This window comes from Felis catus, chromosome A2 (genome assembly GCF_018350175.1).
Source record: "Felis catus isolate Fca126 chromosome A2, F.catus_Fca126_mat1.0, whole genome shotgun sequence".
Classification (NCBI taxonomy): Eukaryota; Metazoa; Chordata; class Mammalia; order Carnivora; family Felidae; genus Felis; species Felis catus.
The window spans coordinates 36568520-36595176 of NC_058369.1; the positions used below are offsets into that span (position 1 = coordinate 36568520).

At 41.6% G+C, this 26657-nt stretch overlaps 1 protein-coding gene across 6 annotated transcripts in view; it reads right to left on the reverse strand.

Annotated features, from left to right (window-relative positions):
* FRMD4B (FERM domain containing 4B) overlaps positions 1-26657 on the reverse strand; it is a 356794-nt gene that overhangs the window by 220081 nt on the left and 110056 nt on the right. For all 6 annotated transcript variants that reach the window (XM_045053138.1, XM_045053139.1, XM_045053143.1 and 3 more), the window contains exon 3: positions 1424-1550. The gene's annotated coding sequence lies outside the window, so the exon portion shown is untranslated. The remainder of the gene's footprint in view (positions 1-1423; positions 1551-26657) is intronic.

Below are 26657 nucleotides of genomic sequence, written 5' to 3' on the forward strand. Positions count from 1 at the left end.
GCCTTACAGATTACAGCCAAGAGTCTGAGATGACCTGCTTTGTAATTTAAGATCCTACACCACTTAAGTTTATATTCTCCAATTGTTCCTGAAGCACCTAAGCGACTACGAGTTTGAAAGACACACTGAGCCCCCTGTAGCTTTCTTTTATCCTTCCTAGTGCCCGTGGGTTCCCAAGATAGCAGCGTGGACGGTGCATACGTGCCCAGGGTGAGACATAGTCGCCTTCACTTCCTCTGCACCCTTTCGGCTCCTCCACCTCTCTGCTCCACAGAAAACAACAGAGATTTCCATCTCTGAAGGACACTTTACTCAAGGATAAAATCAGCCATTAATTATTGAGCACTTTCTATGTGCTCACCATTCTCCCAAGTGCTTTGTATAATATTAACTCATTTCATCCAGGTATCCTCATCTACCCAAGAAAACGGAGGCGAAGGAAGATGAGCCATTTTGACCACAGTCATAGAAGTGGTCAGTGGAAGACCAAGAATCTTGAGTCCATGTCTCTGACTGCTCAAGGATAGTCCTCTCCAGCCGGGTTGGTGCGTGGAAATTGCAATCCACCTGTTTATTTCACTCAAGGAAGCATTTCGAGAGACTGTGTAAATGCTGTCCTTAACTGTTGTACATTCTGCTTGGATACAACTCATACTTTTCACATTATACATCAATCTCCCTCAAATCAAATATGGACTGTGTCAAATATGGATTTCTGAGATCACCTAATGTAGTCCTGAGACATCATAGGCTAGCACTGCCCATGAGCCTGGCAGTTTGGTTTCCAGTTTCGGCTGCCACTGAAATATTTCAATTTCCCTCTTATTTTACTGTAAAAAGCCATGGAAAATAGGGGAAAGACCCAAAGGACTAACACTAAAGGTACAGAGCACACCTGTACTACAAGAAAGCTAAGGATGAAAATCACTGCATGTATAAAAATAATCAACTATTAGCTTGCTCAATTGTCCTCTGGACTTAAGCCGGTCAGTGTTCAACTGAGAACAAAAAGATAATAACTTTACAACTGTGTGTATAAAATATTGGAAATATATTGTAGGAAATGGGTCAACGGCACAGCACAGTTAGTACATTGGCTATTTTGGCTTTTGTTTGTTTTGCTTTCTGAAAAGAGAACCCCTTTGTAAAAGGTAAGTCTATTTTTCAACTTTTGGGCAGCTAGCTTTTATTTGAGAGTAAGGAATTAACTGTATTTACTAATTTTCTTCCTCATTTCTAGAACACAGATATTTTGATGGTAGATCATATTATGTATCCTATCCTATCCTATCCTATCCTATCCTATCCTATCCTATCCTATCCTATCCCCACTTGGTAAGTCTCTGTACACTCACACACATACATGTAGAAACCCACTTTCCTGTTCAGCATCAGAGTTCAGCATTTACAGGTGTCCACTTACCTTTACTAGTAGGTATTCTTCTGACTTCCTCTTGCTTTCACTGTAATAATCTTTGGATTTTGTTTGCCATGCATAGTTGTCATCTTTTTCTTTCACACATTCTTTCTTCCGGATTTCTCACCAAAGCCTGTAACCCAGAAAAGAGACGCTCCTTAATTTCTGTAGGCACGCAGGAAAGAACTAGAGTTCTCAAATCAGTGACACTTCTAATTTATTTCCAGTTTTCCCTTGGCTGGCTACAGTTTAATCACCGTTTTAGAAATTTACCTAACGAGATTTAAAATAGAGCTATCTCGACATACAAATGAAATTGAGGCTGTTCTCAACAACTAAGTGATTTGGCCTCTTACATAATGCATTTCATTGAATAGACAGTGTTACCGTCTCTGTAGAAGGAGATTCCGCAGGGCTGAAAGTTATCTACAGTCGTTGTAAATTCAGGGTGACAAAAGTGGGAGAAATCAATAAAGCATCACTGCAGAATCCATGTTACAGAATTACTGGAACCAGGATAGCACTCCCAAATCTCGTGTTTTTGTTTTTTTTTTAATTTTTTTTTTCAACGTTTTATTTTATTTTTGAGACAGAGAGAGACAGAGCACGAACGGGGGAGGGGCAGAGAGAGAGGGAGACACAGAATCGGAAACAGGCTCCAGGCTCTGAGCCATCAGCCCAGAGCCCGTCGCGGGGCTTGAACTCCCGGACCGTGAGATCGTGACCTGGCTGAAGTCGGACGCTTAACCGACTGCGCCACCCAGGCGCCCCTAATCTCGTTTTTAACAGATGTCAGTTGTGGAGAGAATGAAGCACATGTCATGAATACTGATGAAATTTAGTGTGTGTCTTGCGCCCTAAGATGCTCATTTATATGTATTTGTCATTTTCTCTATAAAAGAAAAGGAAACAGCTATCCCTCGGAAGCTCTCCTTAAGTCAGGAAGTGCGCTTCTTGTCAGCTGTGGGCCAAACTGTTTCACACCCAGGAGTGTGTAAAAAGTGGACAAGAAGGCGGAAGCAGCAGGTGTGGCATTCACTGTTTTGCCGTGTGAGTGGATAAAACTCGACTTGTCCAACCATCCCGCACTGCACCTCCCCATTCCACCTGAGCCTCAGCTCTCCCTGGACATGGACACAGGCGTGAAGTGGAAGATGGCGGCCGGAAGCAGAAAGAACTCAGGACAATTTGTTCATCAGCACCTTTGCTCCTGTCTCCTTACTGATGCCATATGATACACCCATCTTTTCTAACAGGAGCGAGATATTCCAGGGGCTCCACCACAATGAGAGCTGAGAGTTTCTTTTCTTTTTTTTTTTTAATGTTTATTTATTATATTGAGACAAAGAGCATGAGTGGGGAAGGAGCGGAGAGAGGGAGACAGAGAATCTCTGCGCTGTCAGCAGAGAGCCTGATGCAGGGCTCGAATTCACAAACCATAAGCTCATGACCTGAGCCAGAACCAAGCATTGGATGCTTAATGGACTGAGCCACCCAGGTACCCCAGCTGGGAGTTTCTTGTGGGCAATATTTGCAGTATCCTTTTAGGACAAAAATAAATTTTAGGAAACAAACTAATTTACTTATCTTTGAATCTTAAAGCCAGTAAGACCCTAATTTTATGTGAGGTGTGTTAAATTCAATATTAAAATGCTAACAAAAAAATTAAATTTAAATAGTGGGATCTAATGTTCATAGAGTGTAGCCATGGGACTGCAGTAATGGTTTGGGTAGGATGAAATCAGAATGAAGACCTCTCACATCCAGCCATCTCCTTAGACCCCGTGGCTTCCAGGGAAAATACTGGGTATAGAATATACGAGAGGGATAGTGTAGTCCCAGCCCCCACTTTACAGTAAGATAACTGAGGCTTCGAGAGAGGGAAGGGGACCTGCAGGAGAACCACATGGAGAACTGGCACCGTCGTGACTCCGTACGTTTTCTGCTTTATCAAAACGTCTCTCTACAAATTCCATGTGTCCACCAGGTTACATAAGTTCCTAGACTGGGGGTTAGACCTTATAAATAGTGATATAACAAGCAGCCTGGATCACAGGGCAGAAGAGAGAGAAAGGCAATCATTTATTGAGTGCCCACCACAAGCCATTTAGTGCGCAGGGCATAGCACTTACATTGCAGCTAATGCTTTCGGGGAACTGTGAAAATCATATAGGAATCATTATCTTATGAAGATGAGGAAACTGAGTCACGGCAAGAGGATACTTTGTTTGAGGTGACACACAGCTAGTAAGTTTTGTTGTTTTTGTTTTTTTATTTTAATTCCCGTACAGTTAATATAGAGTGTTGTAATAGTTTCAGGTGTATGATATAGTGATTCAACACTTCTATACATCACCTGGTGCTCATCACAAGTGCACTCCTTAACCTCCATCACCTATTTCACCCATCCCCCCCCCCCACCTACCTCCCTTCTGGTAAACATTGGTTTGTTCTCTTTTCTTTTTCTTTTTTTTTTTTTTAATTTTTTTTTCAACGTTTTTATTTATTTTTGGGACAGAGACAGAGCATGAATGGGGGAGGGGCAGAGAGAGAGAGAGACACAGAATCGGAAACAGGCTCCAGGCTCCGAGCCATCAGCCCAGAGCCTGACGCGGGGCTCGAACTCACGGACCGCGAGATGGTGACCTGGCTGAAGTCGGACGCTTAACCGACTGCGCCACCCAGGCGCCCCGGTTTGTTCTCTTTTATTAAGAGTCTGCTTCCGGCGCCTGGGTGGCTCAGTCAGTTGAGCATCCAACTTCAGCTCAGGTCATGCTCTTACGGTTCATTGAGTTCAGCCCCGCATCGGGCTCTGTGCTGACAGCTTAGAGCCTGGAGCCTGCTTCCGATTATGTGTCTCCGTCTCTTTCTGCCCCCTCCCTGCTCACACTGTCTCTCTCTGCCTCTCCAAAAATAAAGAAAACTAATTAAAAAAAAAAAAGAGCCTGCTTCTTAATTTGTCTCTCTTTTTTCCTTTGCTCATTTGTTTTGCTTCTTAAATTCCACATATGAGTGAAATCCTATGGTATTTGTCTTTCTCTGACTGATTTCTTTTTCTTTCTTTCTTTCTTTTTCTTTCTTTCTTTCTTTCTTTCTTTCTTTCTTAGCAGCAGGTAAAAGTTTATTAGAGTAAGATTAGAAAGGAAGAATAACAGGAAATCTCTCTTTACAGAGAGGGGACATTCGAAAGTGAATGACTTATTTCACTTAGCATTGTAATTTCTAGCTCCATCCATGTCACTGCAAATGGCAATATTTCATTCCTTTTTATAACTGGATAGTATTCCATTTTATATACACACATACACACACCATGTCTTTATCCATTCATCTATTGATGGACACTTGGAATGCAAACCGGTGCTGCCATTCTGGAAAAACAGTGTGGAGTTTCATTAAAAAGTTAACAATAGAACTACCCTATGAGCCAGCAGTTGCACTACTGGGTATTTACCCCAAAATACAAAAACACTAATTCCAAGGGATACATGCACCCTTATGTTTATAGCAACCTCATCTACAATAGCTAGTAAGTTCTTTGATCCCATGGCCCGATATACTCTGACTTCCGACCTGTACTGAGCAGCAACTGTACAACCCAGGAAATATGCATCTATTTGAAAACTCCAGATCCCAAGAATAGAAACGGAATGGATAGTGTTTTAAAGAAGACTAAAGAAGAGAACAGAGGAAAAATAAGTTAAAAGCACTATGGGAGTATATTCAACAATTCAACTCTTAATGTGTAGGAGGGAAATGTCTTAAGATCTTTGGATATACCAAATATGCAAATGCAATTAGAACATACCATGTAACTTCACCCATAAAATTCAGTGAAGGATACTTGTCATATTAAGAACCTACAGGTGAGCAAATAAGTTCAAGGTCTCAGTGAGTTAGGATGCCTGAGATATGATCACCTCTTTGCTTAGGCTGTCATTACAAATGCCATATACTGAGTGGTTTGAACAGCCTTCACAGTTCTAGAGGCTGGAAGTCCAAGATCAAGGTGGCAACAAAGTTTGGTTTCTCCTGAGGTGCATGTATCTTTTTGAATTAGTATTTTTATTTTCTTTGGGTATACACCTACCAGTGGAATTACCGGATCATATGGTAATTCTATTTTTAATATTTTGAGGGACGTCCATACTGTTTTCCACAGTGGTTCTACCAGTTTGCCTTCCCATCAACAGTGCACGAAGGTTCCTTTTTCTCCACATTCTTGCCAACACTTGTTGTTTCTCATGTTGTTGATTTTAGCCATTCTTACAGGTGTATGGTGATATCTCACTGTGGTTTTGCTTTGTATTTTTCTGATGACTAGTGACGTTGAGCATCTTTTCACAAGTTCGTTGGCCATCTGTATATCATCTTTGAAAAAATGTTTATTCATGTCTTCTGCCCATTTTTAAATTGGATCATTTGTTTTTTGTGTGTTGGGTTGTAGAAATTCTTGGTATAATTTAGATATTAATTCCTTATTGGAGACATCACTTGCAAATATCTCCCCCCATTCAGCAGGTTGTCTTTTCGTTTTGTTGCTGGTTTCCTTCCCTGTGCAAAAGCTTTTCATCTTGGGGTAGTCCCAACAGTTTAACTTGCTTTTATTTCCCTTACCAAAGGAAACATCTAGAAAAATGTTTCTATGGCTGATGTCAAAGAGATTGCTGCCTATGTTTTCTTCTAGGAATTTTATGGTTTCAGGGGTCACATTTAGGCTTTGGTCCATTTTATTGTTATGTGTGGTTTAAGACAGTGGTCCAGTTTCATTCTTTTGCATGTAGCTGTCCACTTTTCCCAATGCCATTTGTTGAAAAGAAATGGATTATCCAATCCATTCCCATTGGATATTATTGCCTCCTCTGTCATAGATTAATTGGCCATATAATCATGGGTTTATTTCTGGGCTTTCTATTCTGTTCCATTGATCCACGTGTCTATTTTTGTGCCAGTACCATACTGTTTTGATTGTAACAGCTTTGTAGTGTATCTTGACATACGGGATTGTGACACCTCCAGTTTTGTTCTTCTTTTCGAAGATTGCTGTAAAGGTCTCATTTTCACTTAATTACCTCTTCGAAGGCTTTCTCTCCAAATATAGTGACATTCTGAAGTATCGGGGGGTCAGAGCCTCAACATATGAATCTTAGGACACAATCTAGCCCATACTGCCCACTCAGTAACTATTTCTGTTGCCACAGCAGTGCAAAGCCAGGTACTAGAAAAACAACAAACCTGCTACATGCCATCAACATTCAGCGTCACCCATAAAGATTCGAAGCCCTCTACTATTTGAATTCAGGCCCCTAAGGGTCTATTACAGGTTTTAAATTTTAAAAAATAAAGGTGGGAAAGGTCATGATTCAACAACCTTTGGTCACAACGGTCTAAACCAGGGGTCAGAAAAGTATCGCCTGCAAATTAAATCCAGCCTGCTGACTGTTTCTGCAGGTAAAGTTTTTTGGCACACAGTCACATCCAGTCATTTAAAGACTGCCTCTGGTCGCTCCGGAGCTACAATCACACGGCTGAATAGCTGTGCCGGAGACCCAAGACCAAAAGTATTTACTCTCTGGCCTTTGACAGAGATAGTTTGCCAACTCCTGCTTTAATCTATGGTAGTCAGGTTTTTGTTTTTTTATTTTTATTGTAGGACTTTTCAGGGTCTGGAAAATATATGCTTCAAACTTCAAGGGGAGGATATACAGTAAAACTGCATCTTGCATTGGAAGTAATTTCTAAAGTCAGTTCAAACTGAAAACTGTGAATGATCAGAACGAACACTGGGAATCCCGTAGGGAAAGTGCCACACCATACAGTCTACCATCGCATGTCATCATCAACATGGCCAGGTTTTCCTTCAAAGTTGCCAACAGATAAAATTGCTTTTGAGCACCACATGAAAGAGTTGGCTTTCTTTACGGGCCCCTGTATAAAAACATGCCTACGAATCGCCCTCGGCATGGTAAGATGCTTGAAGACACTGAGAACTGCCAGGAGGGTCAGGATACCAACTCACACTAACGTCTTCAATTTGCCAAAGTTAAATATGCACTCGCTATGACTTTGCAGGAGGTGCTTGTTGTCGCTGTTGTTTGCACTGTTTCCCAATTTAACCTCTCCCATCTCATGCCCCCAAGCCCCCAGTGCCAGAAGCTTATAATAGGACCTGTGTTTCATGGCATGCCTTTAAAGAAATGCAAAAACACTAAAAATCATGGGTATTAGGGACCAATCAACTGAACAGAAGACATGTATGAGGCTTTCTTAATACTAATTATAAAAGAAGTGTAGGACAAAGCCGCAATAAGACACCACTTAATACCCATTAGGTGGGATATTTTTTTTTTAAGTGAAAAATAACAAATGTTGGTGAAAATGAGGAAAAGTTAGAACGCATTGCAGATGGGGATGTAAAATGGTGCAGCCTTTGTAGAAAATGATTTGAAAGCTCCTTAAAAAATTAAACATAAAATTACCATAAGATACAAGAATTCTACTTCTGGGTACATACCCCAAAGAATTGAAAGCAGACGGTTGTGCACCTGTTCACAGCTGCATTATATGTTATTCTGTTCACAGTAGCCCAAAGGCAGGAATAATCCAAGTGTCCACTGACAAGATAAATGGATAAACAAAACGTGGTATACACATACAATGGAGCAGTATCCATTTTTAAACAGAATGGAATCCTGATACATGCCACACTGTGGATGAATTTTAAAAACACTATGGTAACTGGAATGAACCAGATGCAATAGGACAAATATTGTATGATCTCACTTGCATGCGGTGCCTCGAGTAGTCAAATTCATACAGATGGAGAGTAGAACAGAGGTTATCAGAGCATAGGGGACTGAGGAATGGAAGTGATCGTTTAATGGGCACAGAGTTTCAATTTGGAGTGATGAAAAAGGTTCTGGAGACCGATGGCAATGAAGGTTTTACAACACTGTGAATTTACTTAATGCTGCTGAACTGCACATTTAAAAATAGTCGGAAGGGTAAACTTTTTTTTTTAAGCTTGAGAGAGGAAAGAGCACAAACAAGGGAAGGGCAGAGAGACAGAGACAGAGAGAGAATCCCAAGCAGGCTCCACACTGTCAGTGCAGAGCCCGTAACAGGGCTCCATCCCACAAACCGTGAGATCATGACTTGAGCCAAAACCAAGCGTCGGACACTTAACCAACTGAGCCACCCAGGTGACCCTAGAATGGTAAAATTTACATTATGTATATTTTACCACAATAAAAAATGCTCCAGAAAAAAAAAATAAAAAAGAAATGTAGGAGCGTAATTGCAGGGATGGGGATAGAGAGAGAGGGCTTAAATTGTTTATACAGAATGTCTCATTCTGCTAAAAAAAAAAAAAAAAAAAAGGCAGCCAACAAATCTTTGGCCTGCTTAGGTGACAACATCATAGCTTGGAAGACAGAGGAAGCAATAAAGGGAAGTGTTATTCCAGAAAGACCTTTAGGTGATAGAGAAATGAAGCAGAAAAGTGGTCACGTGCCGTTGGAGTTCAAAGTAGCATTGGCAGGGATGCTGGGGTCCTCACTTGGCTCCTCCCGGGCCCGAATCTTCTTCCAGCACAGCCTCACTGCCCCCTTGTCCCCATGCTCACTCCCATGCTCACCCTTCCATTCGCCCCATCCACTGTCCACTCAGCAGCCTGAGTGCTGGCGAAAATACAGTATTACGCAAAGGATGATGTGACAAACTCCTGTCCGCGTCACTGTGCCGTCACTCAAAATGAACTAATGTTGTTCTTCGCATTCATTAACTCTTTTGAGAGATAGAACCACATGGAACTTAAACCCCTCCAGTTCACACATGGATATGCCTGTGTGTGTGTGTGTGTGTGTGTGTGTGTGTCCAAAACAACATATCCTACAGTAGTGTAGGTTTTACAGTTTTTATAAAGTACAGCATGCTGTATATTACACTGTACTCCACATTGTTTTTGAGACATCTTCATTTTGGTCCATACAGATCTAGGTCATTGACTGTTGTATGGCACTCTATAATACAACCATACCATAGTTTAATTCTCCTTTTCTGGACTGATGGCTATTGGGTGGGGTCCAATCATGACAAAGGATGCTCCGATGGACACCCTTCACAATCCTCCTCCAGAGTCCAGATCCCTCTGTTCAGTGGCAGAGGCTGTCCCGGCCCATTAGTATTGTGACAGCCCTGTGTATACCTGCAGGACTTTGTCCTGGTTAAGTCCAGCTCTCCTGGGGGCAACTGAAAATGGGAGAGAGCTCTTTTGTGAGTTGGGGGTGGAGGAGAGCAGGGATGCTAAATTTCTACAGTGCATGAAAGTCTCGAGGGACAGAGACTTGCCCCTCACAAAAATACCAAGTGCCCCTCCTTGGAGAAACAATGTTGCTAACTTTCTGTCTGCAGGAAAATCTGTTGTGGAATATGTGCATTCTCAAGTGTAACTGGGGGATGACAACTTATTCTCCAAGTGCTGTTTATCTCAATTCCTTGCCAAGTTTTACTTGTCTAATTCAACCTTTTGAATTTCTGCTACTCCGACAGGCATAAAATGCTATCCTGGGATTTTAAACTGGCGTTTCTTGCTTTTATCAGCGATGTGGAAAGCCTTTTCACATTTTTATTGCTCATTCATGTCTTCCCCTCAAGACACGGACTGTTAGTAAGTGGCCCATTTTTCCTACTGGGTAGTTTGACTTTTCCTTATTGATTTATAGGAATTTGCTAGAGATTCTAGAAACCTGGTTTTTGTCAGTTATTTCAGGTTGCAAATATCTTCTATTGGTTTGTCACTTGCCTTTTAATTTTATGGCATTATTTTGTTATACATTATACAAGTTATACATTTTGATATAGTGAAATCCATCAACTTCATCATTCTTAAGTGTGGTTTTGTGTCTCTAGCTTACAAAATCTATGTTATCCTAACGGTATAAAGATACTTTCTTTTTATCTCCCTACAGGTTTTGAACTTTTACATTTTATACTGAGGTTTTCAATTCACCTCAATTGATTTTTGTACGAAGTGTAAGTCTGGAAACTTATTCTTCCATAAGGAGAAATAACTTACTTCTGATACACATTTACTTCTGATATTCTATGTTTTCCATTCTGAATTTCAATGCTTCCTGTGTCTATAGGGTCTACAGGGAAGGGTCTATATTTGTTCAGTCTCTATTCTGTCCCACTGATCTATTTTTCAATACCGCTATACCAATAACATAATGTCTTAATTACTATGGTTTTATAAATATTTTGATAATTAGGGGAAACCTTCATTCCTTCTTCTTTTGCAAACCTCCCTTATTACGTTCTTGAATTTTTATTTTTATTATTATTAAAAAAATTGTAATGCTTACTTATTCTTTGGGGGGCAGGGGCAGAGACAGGGAGACAGAATCTAAAGCAGGTTCCAGGCCCTGAGTTACCAGCACAGAGCCTGACATGGGGCTTTAACTCACAAACCATGAGATCATGACCTGAGCCTAAGTTGGTTACTTAACTGACTGAGCCACCCAGGTGCCCCAAATTCTTGCATTTTTACATTTCCATTCAATTTTAGAATGCTGTTGGGATTTTGTTCAGAACCTCAATGAATTTATAAATCCTTTCTTCAGTAAAAATCAGCATTTTATAATATTGGTCTTTCCTTTCCATGTATATGGTATATCCTACTATTTCTTTAGTTCTTTTGTGGTTCCCAGTAATTTTCTCCTGAAGTAGTTGCACATTTTCTTAAAACTGGACTCCCAGTTTCTATATAATTTTGAGCGCTGAAGTGGTTTAAAAAAAAAAAAAAAAAAAAACAAAACTCAAATCTCATGATATCAACTGTCCTTCCCTGAATGTAGGTCTCCTGAGGCTTTCTATTACACTTAAAATAGAATCCAAACTGCTTACTGTGGCATGATTACAGTATGTGGCTTGGCCCTGTCTTCCTCTTAAACTTTAACTTGAATCTTGTGTTAGCCATGCCAGTTTTCTTTACACATGCCAAATATATCAAGCTAATTTCTCCTCAGGACCTTGTCCTTGCAGCCTCCTTTCATGGAAACTTGTTCCCCAGATATGCACATGGCTGGTTTCTTCTTGCCACTAAGGCCTCAGCTCAGATGTCACCTCTCAGGCTGTCCCTTCCCACTAGAGAATAGCCCTTCAATCATTCATAATGGCATAGCTCCTTTATTTCTTCACAGCTCTTGTCACCATTTAAAATTATCTTGTTTAACTCTATTGGTGTTTCTCCATAATAGACTGTAAGCTCTACATAATTGGGACCCTGCTGTCTTATTCCCTCCCATGTCCTCAGCACCTCAAATGGTTTCTGGTACACACAAAGTAGTCAATGAATAGGTATTGAATAAATAAGTGAGCAAATAAATGAACGAACTTGGATTTCACCTTGTCCCCTGGTTGATCCTTCTATGTCCTCTTATATCAGCGAAGTGTTCCCTTTCTCCCACTGTCCACATACTAGCAAATAAATAATAATCTGCAGACATTTCTAGTCTCTCAAAGAAATAGCTTGACCATAGGCATACTTATAAAGGGAATTCCAAACACATCTGTGTTCTGAAAATCCAGGTTTCTAGCTTATATGGAACAGAGAAGCCTTCATTCTCCCATTCACCCTATTTCTACTCCCAAGAGATAACCATCGACAGTTTCTTTGTGTGGAGTCAGAAACTTTTTACCCATTTACTAGTATGTATGTATGTATCTAGCTATCGTCTATCTATCACAGGTTAGAGAATTTGAATGACTCAATATGGGAAGTTTTATTCTTATTGACAAAGTATTATTTTTCAATGGATCTGAGTTTGTTAAAAACGCAGATTCCTACTCCCACCTCTAGAGGTTCTGATTTCAAAAACCAGGGGTGGGTCCCAGAAATCTTCATTTTCGACAAGCATCCTAGATAATTCTGATGCAGGTGGCTCAATGGGAAATGCTCTCCAAGTCAAGGCCATTTAACACCATCCTTATTTAAGACCATGCATCCTCCTGAACACTAGGGGGCAGATGGAGCCACGTGCATGCCCAGTGTTAAGATGTCACAACCCCTTTGCTCAGAAAGAGGGTGTGGCAGATACTGAGCCTCCATTAAGACCCCAAGAATCTAGACTGCTTGTGAAGCCACATCAGCAATCAGGAAAACAGCTCAAAACTGAGAAAACCTGGGTTCTAAACTCCACACTGCGCCCGCACCTCAGTTTCTTCACGTGCAAAATGAGAAGTTGGACCAGATAATCCAACAAGCCCCTTTCCACACTAACATTTCATGAGAAACTTTAACATCACATGGATTTCTTTGTGATTGGGCTATGGTTGATTTTGATCTTGTACCTTCCAAATTTTCTAGGATGGGCTAGGTTATTTTTATAATGCAAAAGAAAATAATCCAAAACATTTAAAAAGATTTTTCTCATCGTTACTCCAACAGCATTTTCACAAACTGAGATGCTTCTGTTTCAGTGCTAATGTTCACTACTCTCCATGAATACAGAGAAACAACAAAATCTCAACGCACCTAGGTCAAGGCAATTTAATGCCATTCTTGCTTGTTTGAAGCAAATTTAAAATTTGCTCAAGAGACAAAATTGAATCTGTGATTCTATGCAAGACGGTAAACACGGAAACGAAACAGCCCAAGATTCAATCTCAGCCCAAATCTCATACTACATGGAGAAATGAGCAATATTTAATATAATATTTAATAATACCTTGTCATTTTTATAGACTCCTGGGCTTCCGAGTTTCTGACAAAGTAATCCCCGAGCCATAATTAACAAAAAAAAGGCAACCTTCCCAAAAGTTTTCCAGAGCACAAGTAAACTCCTCAAAGTACTTCCTTGGCAGTGAGTGTGTTTGGGAATAGTGGCATACCCAGCAGTAAACAAGAGCTAGAAAGAGTTTGGATATTGCTCTGAACTGATGATGGATGTTGGCTGAAACGGCTTTTAGGAAAAGAAGGTTGTGATTAGAAAATCATGACATTTCCAGCACTCATTTATTAGCATGTCTGGAAAATCACAGATGAGAGATAACAGAGTCTTTGCAACCTGAGTTCCATTCACAGGATGTTTTACAAATAATTAACTGCTATTCAAATCTTCAGAGTCATTTGGTCAGTGTCCTAAAGGCAAAGCAAGGATACAGACACCATAACCAATCACTGTAGGTGGTCTCCTAATAAAGACTTCCATTAGCTACTAGTTGCTCAGACCATAAAACTATGGATGCTTTCCCCACCACTTCCCATTGCTCCAACCCTCGCAGCACTACCACTATGGTCCGCCCCTCGATTTGTTCCTATCTCCTTATTTCTAATGCCACCAGTCCAGTCCAAGCCACAATCATCTTTCCCTTAGACTATTTCAACAGTCTTCTTATTAATTTCCCCACTTGACCCAAGACAATCCCTTCTTCACGTAGTGGCCATATTTACACATCAGATAATTTTCCCCCCTGCTTAAAGCCCTTCAATAACTTCTCATCATTATTATTTTTTTGAGAGAGGGTGCAAGTTGGTGAAATGCAGAGAGAGATAGAGAGGGAGAGAGAGAGAGAAGTGGGGCTCCCCCAAAGCAAGGCTCAAACTCACTCAAAGCAGAAAATCCTGCTCACCCAAAGTGGGGCTTGAGTACACCGATGTGGGACTAAAACTCATGAACGGTGAGATCATGACCTGAGCCAAGTCGGATGCTTAATGACTGAGCCACCAAGGTGCCCCGATATCTTCTTCATGTTCATGGAATAAAACTTAAGTTTTTATCTGCTCTCCACCTCTGAAGCGTCATTTCACGACAGTCCTTCTTCCACCCTTGATACTTCCCACATTTGCTTCCTTTTCCTTCCTTACTTTGCCGAGCTCATTCTCACTTACAGTCCTCACTGCTCAGATTACTGTTTCTCTAGACTGTCACACAGCTGGTTCCACCTCATCTTCCCAACTCAACATGCAGGATCTTCCCTGACCACTATATCCTGTATGGTATCAACCTGCATTTGTGTTATTCTCTACCCTTGCGTATTTCCCGTACGATCCTGAAATTACATGTTTACTTGATGGCTACCCACCCCTCCACTAGAACGTAAGCTCCCCGAGGAGACTGACCTTGCTTGTCCTATTCACTGCTGAACCCCCAGAACCCAGGACAATGCACACAGTACTCAATGACTTTTTGTCAATGGGGCACCTGGGCGGCTCAGTCGGTTGAGCGTCTGACTTTGGCTCAGGTCATGATATCACGGTCCACGGGTTCGAGCCCTGTGTCGAACTCTGTGCTGACAGCTCAGAGCCTGGAGCCTATTTCAGATTCTGTGTCTCCCTCTTTCTCTCTCCTCCCCTGCTCACGCTCTGTCCCTCTCTGCTCAAAAATAAACATTAAAAAAAAATTTTTTTAAATGACTTTCTGTCAAATGAATGTATGTGTTGTTTTAGATTCAAGCAGGACCCAACTTTTCAGTGCTCCCTGTCCATTCAGAATCAAAACGCAATTACCTGCCCATGCTACAAATTGTTAATGTGCAGAAGAGACCTATGCTTCTCCAAGAACAACCTCATCGTTACCCCACAATTAGGTTAGAGCCTCCAACTTAGAGCTCATTGCTCTGAAAGCAGAGGATTCTTGGGAGATGTCAGATGAAGCTTAAAACCTCGTTGACAAGCTGACTCGTACAGTGTATCTTGACTTGGAGGAATGATTGTGTAGCTTGTCAATGCTGGAAGTGAAGGGTTTACGGTGTGAGTGGGTGGATCACTGTGTCACATGGCCTGAGGCAGGTGGATATTTTTAAAATGCTAAGGAAATCTGCTAGGATAGTCTGTACACTAGCCAGGCATTCAATCGGGGGGGGGGGGGAGCTCATTTGGGGCCCAGATAAGAGGTTCAACTAATTTTACATGCGCCCCATACCAAGGTAATTTCACTCTGACTGGCAGAGTGAACTACGGAGGGTTAGCAACAGGCAATTTTCTGCACAGTATCATGATTTATAAATCATTTCTACCAGTTTGTCATCTCTTTTGTTTCTCGGGGAAATTCTAAAGGTTGGTCAAACACTTGTTACACCGATTTTATTGTATATGTGTGTATCAGACCCCATCTCACAATGAGTAAATACTGAAACTTGACTTGGAATCAAAATCTTGGAAGATCAGTGTTTAGGGAGTATACTCATAAACCGACGAAAGATATTGCAAAAGCCATTTTATTATTTTTTATTTTTGAAAGTTTATTTATTTGAGAGAGAGAGAGTGTGCATGCACACGTGAGTGGGGAGGGCCAGAGAGGGAGAGAGAGAATCATAAACAGGCCCTGCACTCAGCACAGAGCCCGACGTGGGGCTCAATCCCACGAACCCAGAGAGCATTCAGCGGAAACCAAGAGTCAGACGCTCAACCGACTGAACCACCCAGGTGCCCCAAAAGGCATTTTAAAAACCAACTTTAGGGGCACCTGGGTGGCTCAGTCAGTTGAGCGTCCGACTTCCGCTCAGGTCATGATCTCACGGTCCGGGAGTTCGAGCCCCGTGTGTGGGCTCTGTGCTGACAGCTCAGAGCCTGGAGCCTGCTTCAGATTCTGCGTCTCCCTCTCTCTCTGACCCTCCCCCATTCATGCTCTGTCTCTGTCTCAAAAATAAATTAAAAAAACATTAAAAAAAATTTTTTTTTTAAATCAACTTTACTGAGGTATAATTTACATACAATAAAATATTCCCACTTTAAGTGTTCAGTTCATCAGATGCTGACATATATTCACTTCTGTACTTATCAGCACAACCAAGACATAGAACATTTCTATCTCCTGAAAAGTTCCATTATGGTCCTGTGTACGATATCCTCCCTCTTACTTCCTACCTCTGCCCCAGGCAACCACTGCTCTTCTTTCTGTCACTAGATATTAGTGTGCTTTTTCTAGAATTTCATAGCAGTTGAATCCTATAGTCTAAATTTTGTGTGCTTGGCTCCTTTCACTCAGCATGATATCTTTGAGCTACATCCATATTGTTGCACATACTCATAGTTTGTTCTTCTTTTAAATTATTTTGTTTTATTTTACGGTATTCTATTGTATGGCTAGACCCCAAATGGTTTATCCATTTACCTGCTGATGGGTATTTGGATTGTTTCCAGTTTAGAGCTACGAAAAAGGCAACCATATCAACACTCCAGGGCAAATCTTTGCATGGACGTATATTTTCATTTCTTTCCTGTAAATACCTTGGAGTGGACTGGCTGGGTCTTCTAATAAGGGCATTTTCAATTTTAGCAAAACTGAAAAGTGTGTTCTAAATGGCTTTGCCACTTTAAATCCCACCAGCAGTGTGTGAGAGTTTCAGTTGCTCCACGTCCTCACCCACACTCGGTATTGTCAGTCTTTTAATTTTAGCCACTTTAATAGGTATTTGCTAGTATCTCATTGCGTTTTGAATTTGCGTTTCCTTGATGCTAATAATATCGAGCATCTTCTCACATGCTTATTGCCCATTTGTATAACTTACACAAAATACAATTTGAAAGATAAGAAATATAACTACTTCTATCTCTTATGTGCAAGAACTTGCCTTATTTTAGAAGCAGTTTTGAAAAACGCAACCTGAAGAAGGATATATATAAAATATTCAGACTATAAAGTTAAAATATATTTAGAGGACACATTAAAACTAATGAAAACAATAACATGGTAGAAAAGATCCACATTTTATTAGCTTTGTATTCTATACCGCACATTCATCTAATGCTCTAAGAAACCAGGAAGCCTGAATCTGCAGAAACGGGATGAGATTAAATTAACTTGATCTCAGCGAAGAAGGAAAAGGCTTGGCCCTCTTCACTTCTAATTATTCTCTCTTCTCTAGACTTCATTTTATAGACCATAGGTTCAATTATTCACAGTATCTTTTTATATCTAGTCTCATAAAACTGTAAGGTGAATCATTACAAAATTAATATTCAACAGGCTTTATATAACTCTGCTTAATGCAATGCATAACTCAGATTTTATCACCCCAAGGCCTCTCAAGATCTATAAATGAAACCAACTTAATAAAAGACCATGTATTTTAACTCTAACATAACCTACACAACCTCAACACTACATAACTACTCAATGTAGACTAGACAACCAGACATGACAGAAATGGACTGTATATAGAAGGTCAACCTGTGCATGAAGATTCTGATGATGACAACCAAAATTTTGCTCTGACTCATTTGTTTAGAGGAACTCATGGCTCTAATGAAAAGGAGATTAATTTGCTTCCAGAGCATTCACACAGGAATCACTGTACATTTTTTACACCATGTGACCCTAAAAAATTTTCTGATTCCTAAATAATTGTCCCCTCCTAGGAAGGACAAAAGCTAGTGAATGCATCTACCAAAATCCACCCTCTAATCTCTACCCAAATACATGTACATATTTCCAACCACGAAGGAAACTTAAAGATCATTCAGTCCGGGGGCACCTGGGTGGCTCAGTCAGTTAAGTGTCTGACTTCGGCTCAGGTCATGATCTCATGGTTCGTGAGTTTGAGCCCTGCATTGGGCTCTGTGCTGACCGCTCAGAGCCTGGAGCCTGCTTCAGATTCTGTGTCTCCCGCTCTCTCTCTGCCCTTTCCCACTAGCATACTATCTCTCTCTCTCTCTCAAAAATAAATACACATTTTTTAAAAAAAGGTCATTCAGTCTAATGATCACATTTTACACAAACAAAAGGCAATCAAGGCCCCTATAAGTGAAATGACCAGTTTGAGGTCAGACAACCAGTCGAGAGGAGCCAGGTGTTAAATTCAGATCTCGGACTCAGACTCCAGAGTCTTATGATTTTTTTGCCCAAGACTTTTTTTTTTCTCCTGTTCTCAATAGTTACACAGGGTAGATGTAGACATTGCTATCCTTTCTGATGTATTTTAATGTCCTCAAATTAATAGATGTGAAAACTAAGGTTCACAACATAAGGAATCACGGCTCATCCAAGGTCGGGGAGAGAATCAATGGCAAAGCTGAGACCAGTGACCACTCTTATGGTTTACAGCTTGATGCTCCTCTCTTCATGCCTGGCTGCCTTTCTTCTCTGGTGGGCAGGATGGTTTCCCGTCTTACCACCATTAAGTGGTCTTGGCGTGTTACAATCCATTCGCCACTTCCATAATGAGTAAGCTATGCCGAGATCATATGAAAAGCCCACAGTCCTAGGTTGGTACCAAGGCTCTGGCAACATCTAACACACAGCTGTTGTGAGGATGCACATTCCATTTTGACAAAAGACATGTGCCTGGGTTTTGTCATGTTGGTCTGAGATAACGTAACGTGCAGAAAGAGGGACCAGCAGGGAAAGAGAGATTACTTCCCCAGACTCTCACATAAATGATTCTTTCTTTGCATAATGGAGCTCTAAATAAATAAAATACAAAATGAATGTTTACAACATTACAGTTGCTGCAAAAATGGCTTTAGAGTTTTATGCCTATCTGTATCCTCTCCAGGGAAAACGGAAATCAACATGAGTTTTTGTAATGGTTGGGAGGAGAAGGGACTATCATTTATTCCTTCATATGTCCAAGAGAGCGAGGCCCCAGGGATGCAACAGTGCTCAGAAGAGTAGTTTCTATCCTCCTGTGAAGTCTCCTGGGAAAGACAGGCCATTAACAAGCATGTAATAGGTATGTATAGACACATAAGAAGACAGGGTTTAGGGGGCAAGTGGCCTGGCCTAAAGAATCCTCAGCAGTATGATCATATTCAAGTGGAAAGGAGACATGATTCGGAGCCAGACCAAAGCGTGTTGGAATCCTGTTTCCTGCCACAGTAGGTGATCTCGAGCAAGTCACTTCCAACTTTCTACTCTGTTTCCTGATTTGTGAAACAAAGCTAATAACTCTTACCCTGTGGGAATTAGGTCAGATATTGAGTTAAAGTTTACTAAGTTCCCAGGGGAGCCTGGCCCAGAGTAGTGGTTCCATATATATTTGTCAAATGCATGAAAGCATCATTATGAAACGTGCATTGGCTGTCTAATAGCAAAAGGGGCACCTGAGCAGACAGTGATAAAACACAGAGTAAGGAGACATGAGTCCTGTCTTATACCTAGGGAGACTGAGAGTATCTATTCTATTATACATATATACACACGCATATGTGTGAGTGTGCCTGCGTGTAACAAATACAGAGCGAAGCCAGAAAGAAGCACATTTGACGTGGCTGAGTCAGGGAGCACTGTACAATAGGACCGTCTAACAGAAACAGAACATGAGCCACAAAGGAGAGGCACATAGGTAATTTTCAAACGTCAGTAGCCACTTAATAAAAGTAAAAAGAAGCAGATAGAATCAAGTTTAGTAGCATATATGACCCCAAGATAGCCAAAATATGATCATTTCAACATGTGACCATTATGAGTTTATGAATGTGATATTTTGCACGTACAGAGTCTTCGAGCCGTCTGTGTATTTTATACTTCCATTACGGCTCACCTTGGCTTAGCCACCTTCCAGGTGCTCGGTACTGCACGTGGCAAATGGCGTCCATACTGGAGAGCGCAGTTTCAGAAATCTGGAGATGAGAGAGATTGCTGAAGACAGAGGCTGCCAGGTGGGCTCATGGGGAACGTGGGGCAGGAATGTGCCCCCTCCCGGCACAGAGACTTTGCTGCAGCACCTTATAGAAGCCTCCTTCTCCTGGCTCCTTTGGCCCCAGGGAGTCCCTAAATCTACTTCCTGCTATTGCAGGGACCGCACTCAGATTTGGTTCTTACTCTTTGCTGGCACCTTCAGACTCTCAGATTGTCCTTTCCTTCCTGCTTAGGGTATGGGAAGCACATATATGTAACAGCAATTTCTTCTTTGCACAATATGGCTGTATACAGATACATACAAATAGATACAATGCCAGGTAAAGACCTGAGATAGCCCAGCTCTGGCTCCCAGAGCCACGAGGCCTGCAGAGCCCCAGTTTTTCTCCAGCCATACAGAGTTACGAGCTAAGCAAAGGCCAGAACCATTCCTAGCAGGAAACCAGTCTGTGCCTGGGCTCCAAGCAGGGGACAGGTGGGCACAGGGCCCGGCTGTGGGGAGTGCCATTTGGCACAGAGATACTAGAGGAAAGGGGAGGAGACAATGGTCTGATTCCTTGTGTGCCCTTCCTGGCCAAGTCTATTTTCTAAGGTGAGATGGAGTAGAGAGACCTATTCCACGTGGCCAAGTATGGTGGTGACACGTATGACAAAAGAATCTGGAGGATGAACAAAGCACAAGTGAGAAAGAAGTACATAAGAGGACAGAGGCAGAAGCCGAGAAACTAAGAGTCATCTTGCCCACTGTCCCCCAACAGCTGGTGTGCCCTCACCTAACAGTTCAAGTGTCCCCACCACCAGGGCCCATGATGGGTCGCAGTGGTGGCTGGACCTACATCAGCCTCCATCTCCTTAGTCCTGTCTTTTTCCACAGCCCAGTGATTAACAGTACGACCACAAACTCAGGCAATCAACTACATAAGAGGAGTGGATTGGGTGAGGAGGCAGGAAACGCATTGTCCCCACACCTCTGCCCTGTCCCAACAGTAAAGTCACTACTGGTTTGAAAGAGGATGGAATTCAGAGGGGTTGCCAATCTTAGCTCAATAATATCTTTACCAGAATGTAAGTCCCAGTGCAGAGAGAGCAAACCTTCTGACACACTCAACTTTCAGCAAGCGGGAATGGGACCCTGGTGTGCCTCGATCTTGCAAATTTTGCAAAGTCTTGAGAAGGGATTTTATGGGACATTTTCCAGTTTTAAAATGGTTGGAGCTACGTCAACAAAATTTTACACACTGTACGGGGCCACACTGTGTGAGCCAAAGAAAACTGACCACAAGGTTGCCAGCTTGAGATTTCTCCTCTAGTTCAAAGAGATATGGTCATGGTCCTGTTCCACCATCGGGCCATTTGTAGCTTCTCAGCTCAATTTTGTTCTGAGGCTTAATTCCGATCAGGCAGATGAAGGGCTGAGCATAGTTTCTGGCACATCGTGAAGGCAGTTAATAACTGATGTCCGCTAGCTCTAAAGAACCTCTGAGATTTAATTCTAACCATTATGTAGGGATCAAATCACAGGATGTCCCCAGAGACAAAACATCTGAAAGAGGGCTCCTCTCGTTCAAACGATTCCCTATCTCTTCATTTCTGTTTCATGGCTTAGATTTACGCCACTTTCATTTTACTTTGTCGATTCATGAAACTCAATTTGTTGCACAAAGGAAGTAAGAAAGAAAAAAGGTCAGCCCAGGTGAAAGTCTAAGCTGGTGTAAGTTTTCTAGAAAGTAGTTTGGCAATGCCCAGCAAATAAAAGGCTGAAAAAAAAAATCGTATGCCTTTTGACTCAGCGATTCCAAGTTTAAGGAATTCAGCCTAAGTAAAAAGTGATGGTTTTTCATAAAGATTTAATTCCAAGAATTCTTATGACCGTGTAATCTACAACAGAAGCAATTAAGGAAATTAAACACCCATGAATAGGGAATTTGTAGCAAAAGTTATGATACACGAAAGCGTTTAACACAGCCGCCCACGTGACTTTCAGAGCACTTACTGGGTTCACAGTGTGTCCCCTGCAATAAATGCCATGAAAGCAGAGTCTCTGGTCATCTTGTTCACCACTGTCTACACTACTTTCCATGAGCTGGCACATAACAGACACCCATAAATATTTAAATACATACAAGATAGCTTATGTAGTATGATTCTGTTTTTGTAAAAAAAAAAAAAAAAAAAAAAGACATGTATTTCTGGCAGCATGTTATTACTATTTTTCCCTAGAGCAGAACTCAGCAAACTACAGTCCCTGGACTAGTGGCCAGTTTTTGTAAATAAAGTTTTATTGGAACACAGCCATGTTCATTCTTTTACACGTTAGCTATGGCTACTTTTGCACTAGAATGCAGAGTTGAGTTGTTGCAACAGAGACTGCATGGCCAAAAAAAAAGTTGAAAATATTCACTATTTGGCCCTTTAAAAAAAAAGTTTGCTGACCCTTGCTCTAGATGGTAGTTCTTTCTGAGTGGTCTAACATACATATATGTACGTGTGTATCTGTGTGTCTGTGTCTGTCTGTATACACGTGTGCATGCATATACATATAAGTGCAATTTTTTTACACTGAACACAAATTATATTTGTAACCAAACAAAATCAGAATTATTTTTACAAAAGAAAGGAAGGATTGCCGGAAAGGAGGAAGGAGGGAATGAAGGGGAGTAGGAGGGAGGGAAGGAATTGCTTATCCATATTTATCACTATAAAAAAATTTCCACAGGGGTGCCGGGGGGGCTCAGTCGGTTGAGAGTCTGACTCTTGACTTCAGCTCACATCATGGTCTCACGGTTTGTGGGATCGAGCCTTGCATCAGGTTCTGTGCTGACAGCATGGAGCCTGCTTGAGATTCTCTCTCCTTTTCTCTGCCCCTGCCCTGCTCATTGTCTCTCTCTCTCTCTCTCTCTCTTTTCAAAATAAATAAGTAAACATTTAAAAAAAAGAAAAAAAGAGGGGCACCTGGGTCACTCAGTCGGTTAAGTGTCCGACTCTTCATTTCAGCTCAGGTCATGACCTCAGGTTCATGGGATTGAGCCTGGAATTAGGCTCCATACTGACAGCGCACAGCCTGCTTGAGACTCTCTCTCTCTCTCTCTCTCTCTCTCTCTCTCTCTCTCTCTCTCTGCCCCTTCCCCACTCTCTCTCTCTCCCTCTCTTCTCTCCAAATAAACTGAAAACAAAACTACTTTAAAAAAGGAAAAAGAAAAACTGTCCACAATAAGTGAAAAATGTTAAATGTGGTATGAAGTATGGTTACATTTTTGTAATGATTGGGTAAATCACTGAAAGAGAAACGCAAAAAAAGGTTTAGGTTCACTGTATTGAGGCAAGGGAAATATAATAATGGCTTTTGTTTCCTATTTTCCTCTTTGTTACATTTTCTAAATTTTCCAGCATAAACATGCTTTACTCACATAATAAAAAACAGAAAATAAGTGATGTTGAAAGGAAAGACAGCAAAAATAAAGTCCCAGTCTACATAAATAGCAGCAGCCTGTTTCCCAGGCTTCACCAGGCAAGGGGACATCTTCTTGGTGTCACAGGGTGCACCCCTTTCAGCACACTCCCTATTATTACCGCATTCCAGTAAAACCAAAACATGGCCAAGGCGGAGAGGGTAGTACCCAGGGCCACGTTTCTTAAAAGAGTATTAATGTTGGTCCCCACTGTGACCTAGATAGTTTCTCTTTACATTAATTTTTTTTTTCAATAATCCACTTCATTCCTTCCAAAGCACAGGGCACCATTTCTATCTAGATTACAAAATGTGTTCAGGGAAGAGGTTTTCTGACTTAGTAGTCGAACACTTGTAGTGTCTCCCACCTCGATCACATTGCCCTGGTTTTAGTCTTAGCCAAGATGGACATTTCTGGTAATGCTGACAGCTCCCGCTTCATTCATCAAATGCATACCTCTCTGCTTTTCTGCCTCCAAAGTAGGTAGCAGAAGGTAACGCCCCTGGGGACAACCTTCAACAGTGAGGGATCAGTGGATAAATGCCCCAGTTTCTGGGTCCCAGCATCCCGGCAGAGGCAACACCAGTTGCCCAGAGAGGCCATCTTTCTTGGCTCTTTCTCCTTCCCTTCTTCCCCTCTTCCTTCTCTCCCTCTTCCTGGAAATCTCCTCCCAAATTAACTTCCTGCACCTAAAATCTTGTTTCAGATTCTGCTTCAGAGGAACTCAAACTAAGAGAGCTCATAAGCAAATATAAAGCCAATAAAAAGAATTATACCACAGAGCCCCAGAAAGCTCTCAAAGATGGTGTGAAACAGAGTTCATCCGTTTCTAGAATACATTCCCTCATCGTACATCTATTTAGTAGGCTTCTACATTGGGCCACACACACGCTAGGTGCAAAATGAACTGCAGAAACACAGCCTATACCCGTGGAAGACACAAGACGCTCAACAGTCACCAAGCCCACTATACTATGAGAGTATAGGAAAATATAAGAAAGATTAATGTTGGGGAGGAAAAATAATCTTCCTCTTTCTGAATTTTTAGCAGAGACCCCTGTAATGAAAGATTAACAGGAGGAAAAACCAGCAGAATTTAGTAACAGGGATACTGCATGCAAACATGGGAGGTACCCAGGGAAAAACGAGTCACTCAAAGAAGTAGCTTAGAATTCAGGCTTAAATATCATCTTAGTAGGGAAAGGGGCGGAGCATGGAGGCTCCTCCAGGAACAGCAAATAATTTGTAGGAAACATGAATGGGTGCTTAGAAGGTATGAGGTAGTCTCATGAGGAGGTATGAGAGTTTGTGACAAAGTCTATATGGGTGTGGTGTTGACCTCCAGTCTCCTCTGCATTCTCTGCAGTGGTGAAGACCATCTTCCCTGTTTTGATGAAACTCCCAGGGAAGCACCTATGCCAGCTGGAATTTTCAAGAGAACTTGTCTTAAGGCAGGTAAGGGCAGTTCAGAGAAAGCCTCTCCCTGTATCCACTGCCTCACAATTATCTACAGCTCAAAAATAATTAATATACCAAAGCAGCATATTTTGGGGTGGCATATTCTGCAGGCCTTCACTAACCTAGTCTGAGATGATTCAGCATGAGGTTTTTGAGAGGACACCATGTAAACGGGGCCCTAACAGTGGAGTTAGAGAAAGAGAGGGAAAAGGCTTTGATCCTCGCTGTTTGCGAAGACAGAACAAGGAAGGTGGAGATGTGTTCGGCTGGCAAACCACGGTAAAGGTTTGAAGATTTCAAAAAATACCTGTTCAGCAAACACTCTCTCCTTTCATCTCACATGACTTAAATATCCCCAGAAGCGAGCAGGTGCTTGGACACCTTCAGGGTGTTGATTACTGAGAAGACCAAAGCTGGCCATAAAGATTTAAACATGGCTCCGAGAAACATCCTTGCTATCAGAGGCTGATAGAATCTGTCCTTGTTAACCAGGACAGTGTGTGCTCTTCCACTCGGTGGCAAAAGCACTCTAACTTGCTTCAAAGACCCACAGCTTTGGTTTCACAAGGATGCCACTTGAAATTGGTTAAAAGAGTGCCCGCCTGTTGGTTCCCCCAAAGTAGCCTCAGAGACTCAGAACCTTAGAAACCTTGAGGGCATGCGCACTCCCCCGAGAATCTGAATCAGCTCAATTCCTCCCAAATGCGTGCACTTTTGCACAATGCTGTGTATGCAAAGTAAAGGCAATAAATACAGTTTTCAGGGCTTCTGTTTATGATTGATCGCCTTTTTTTCTTGTAGCAATCTTGTAAAGTTTGACTTCTCAATTTTTATATTTCTCACTGCATACTAATACTTCAAACGTTTTATTAAATTATGGTTCTCTGGTTCCTACTTCAGAATAGTTTAACTGATTTAATGAGCTCTATCTAATTATTGCATTTCACCTTTCATATGAGAGTGCAGGAGTGTTTTGGCTGAAATAGTTGGTAATAGCTCAAACACTCCGAAAGGAAGAAAATGAGCACGGGTAATGCAGGTCTCAAAACAGTTCATTTTATGCCAGACATAATTCTTATGAACATACATATATATGTATACAGATATATTTATACCTTCACTAATTAATTCATTCATACGTTCACTATCTATGCGCCCAGCATTGCCAAAGACACCAGATCAGCTTAAAGCAGCCTTTTTTTTTAATGTTCATTTATTTTTGACAGAGAGAGAGAGACAGAGCACGAACGGGGGAGGGGCAGAGAGAGAGGGAGACACAGAATCCGAAGCAGGCCCCAGGCTCTGAGCTGTCAGCACAGAGCCCGACACGGGGCTCGAACTCACAGACCACGAGATCGTGACCTGAGCCGAAGTCGGACACTCAACCGCCTGAGCCACCCAGGTGCCCCGACACCAGATCAGCTTAAAAGGCGCTTTCTTAGGTCTGCATCCCTCTACTGGGGGGCACAGAACATAGTAGTTAGGGACTCTTGAGCTAGACTGTCTATAGTTACATCCTGGCTTCACCATTTCTTAGCTATAAGATCTTGGATAAGCCAGTTAACCAATGCGTGCCTCAGTTTCCCCTTCTGTACAACGGGGGACATTACAGCAGCTACCACCACAGGACTTTTGTGAACATGAAATGAATCATTACATACAAACCAGGTAGGAGTGCCTGGAGCTGAATAAGCACTATAATTGTTGCCTTTTTTTTTTTTTTTTTGTTACTATTGTAGTGTGTCTCAT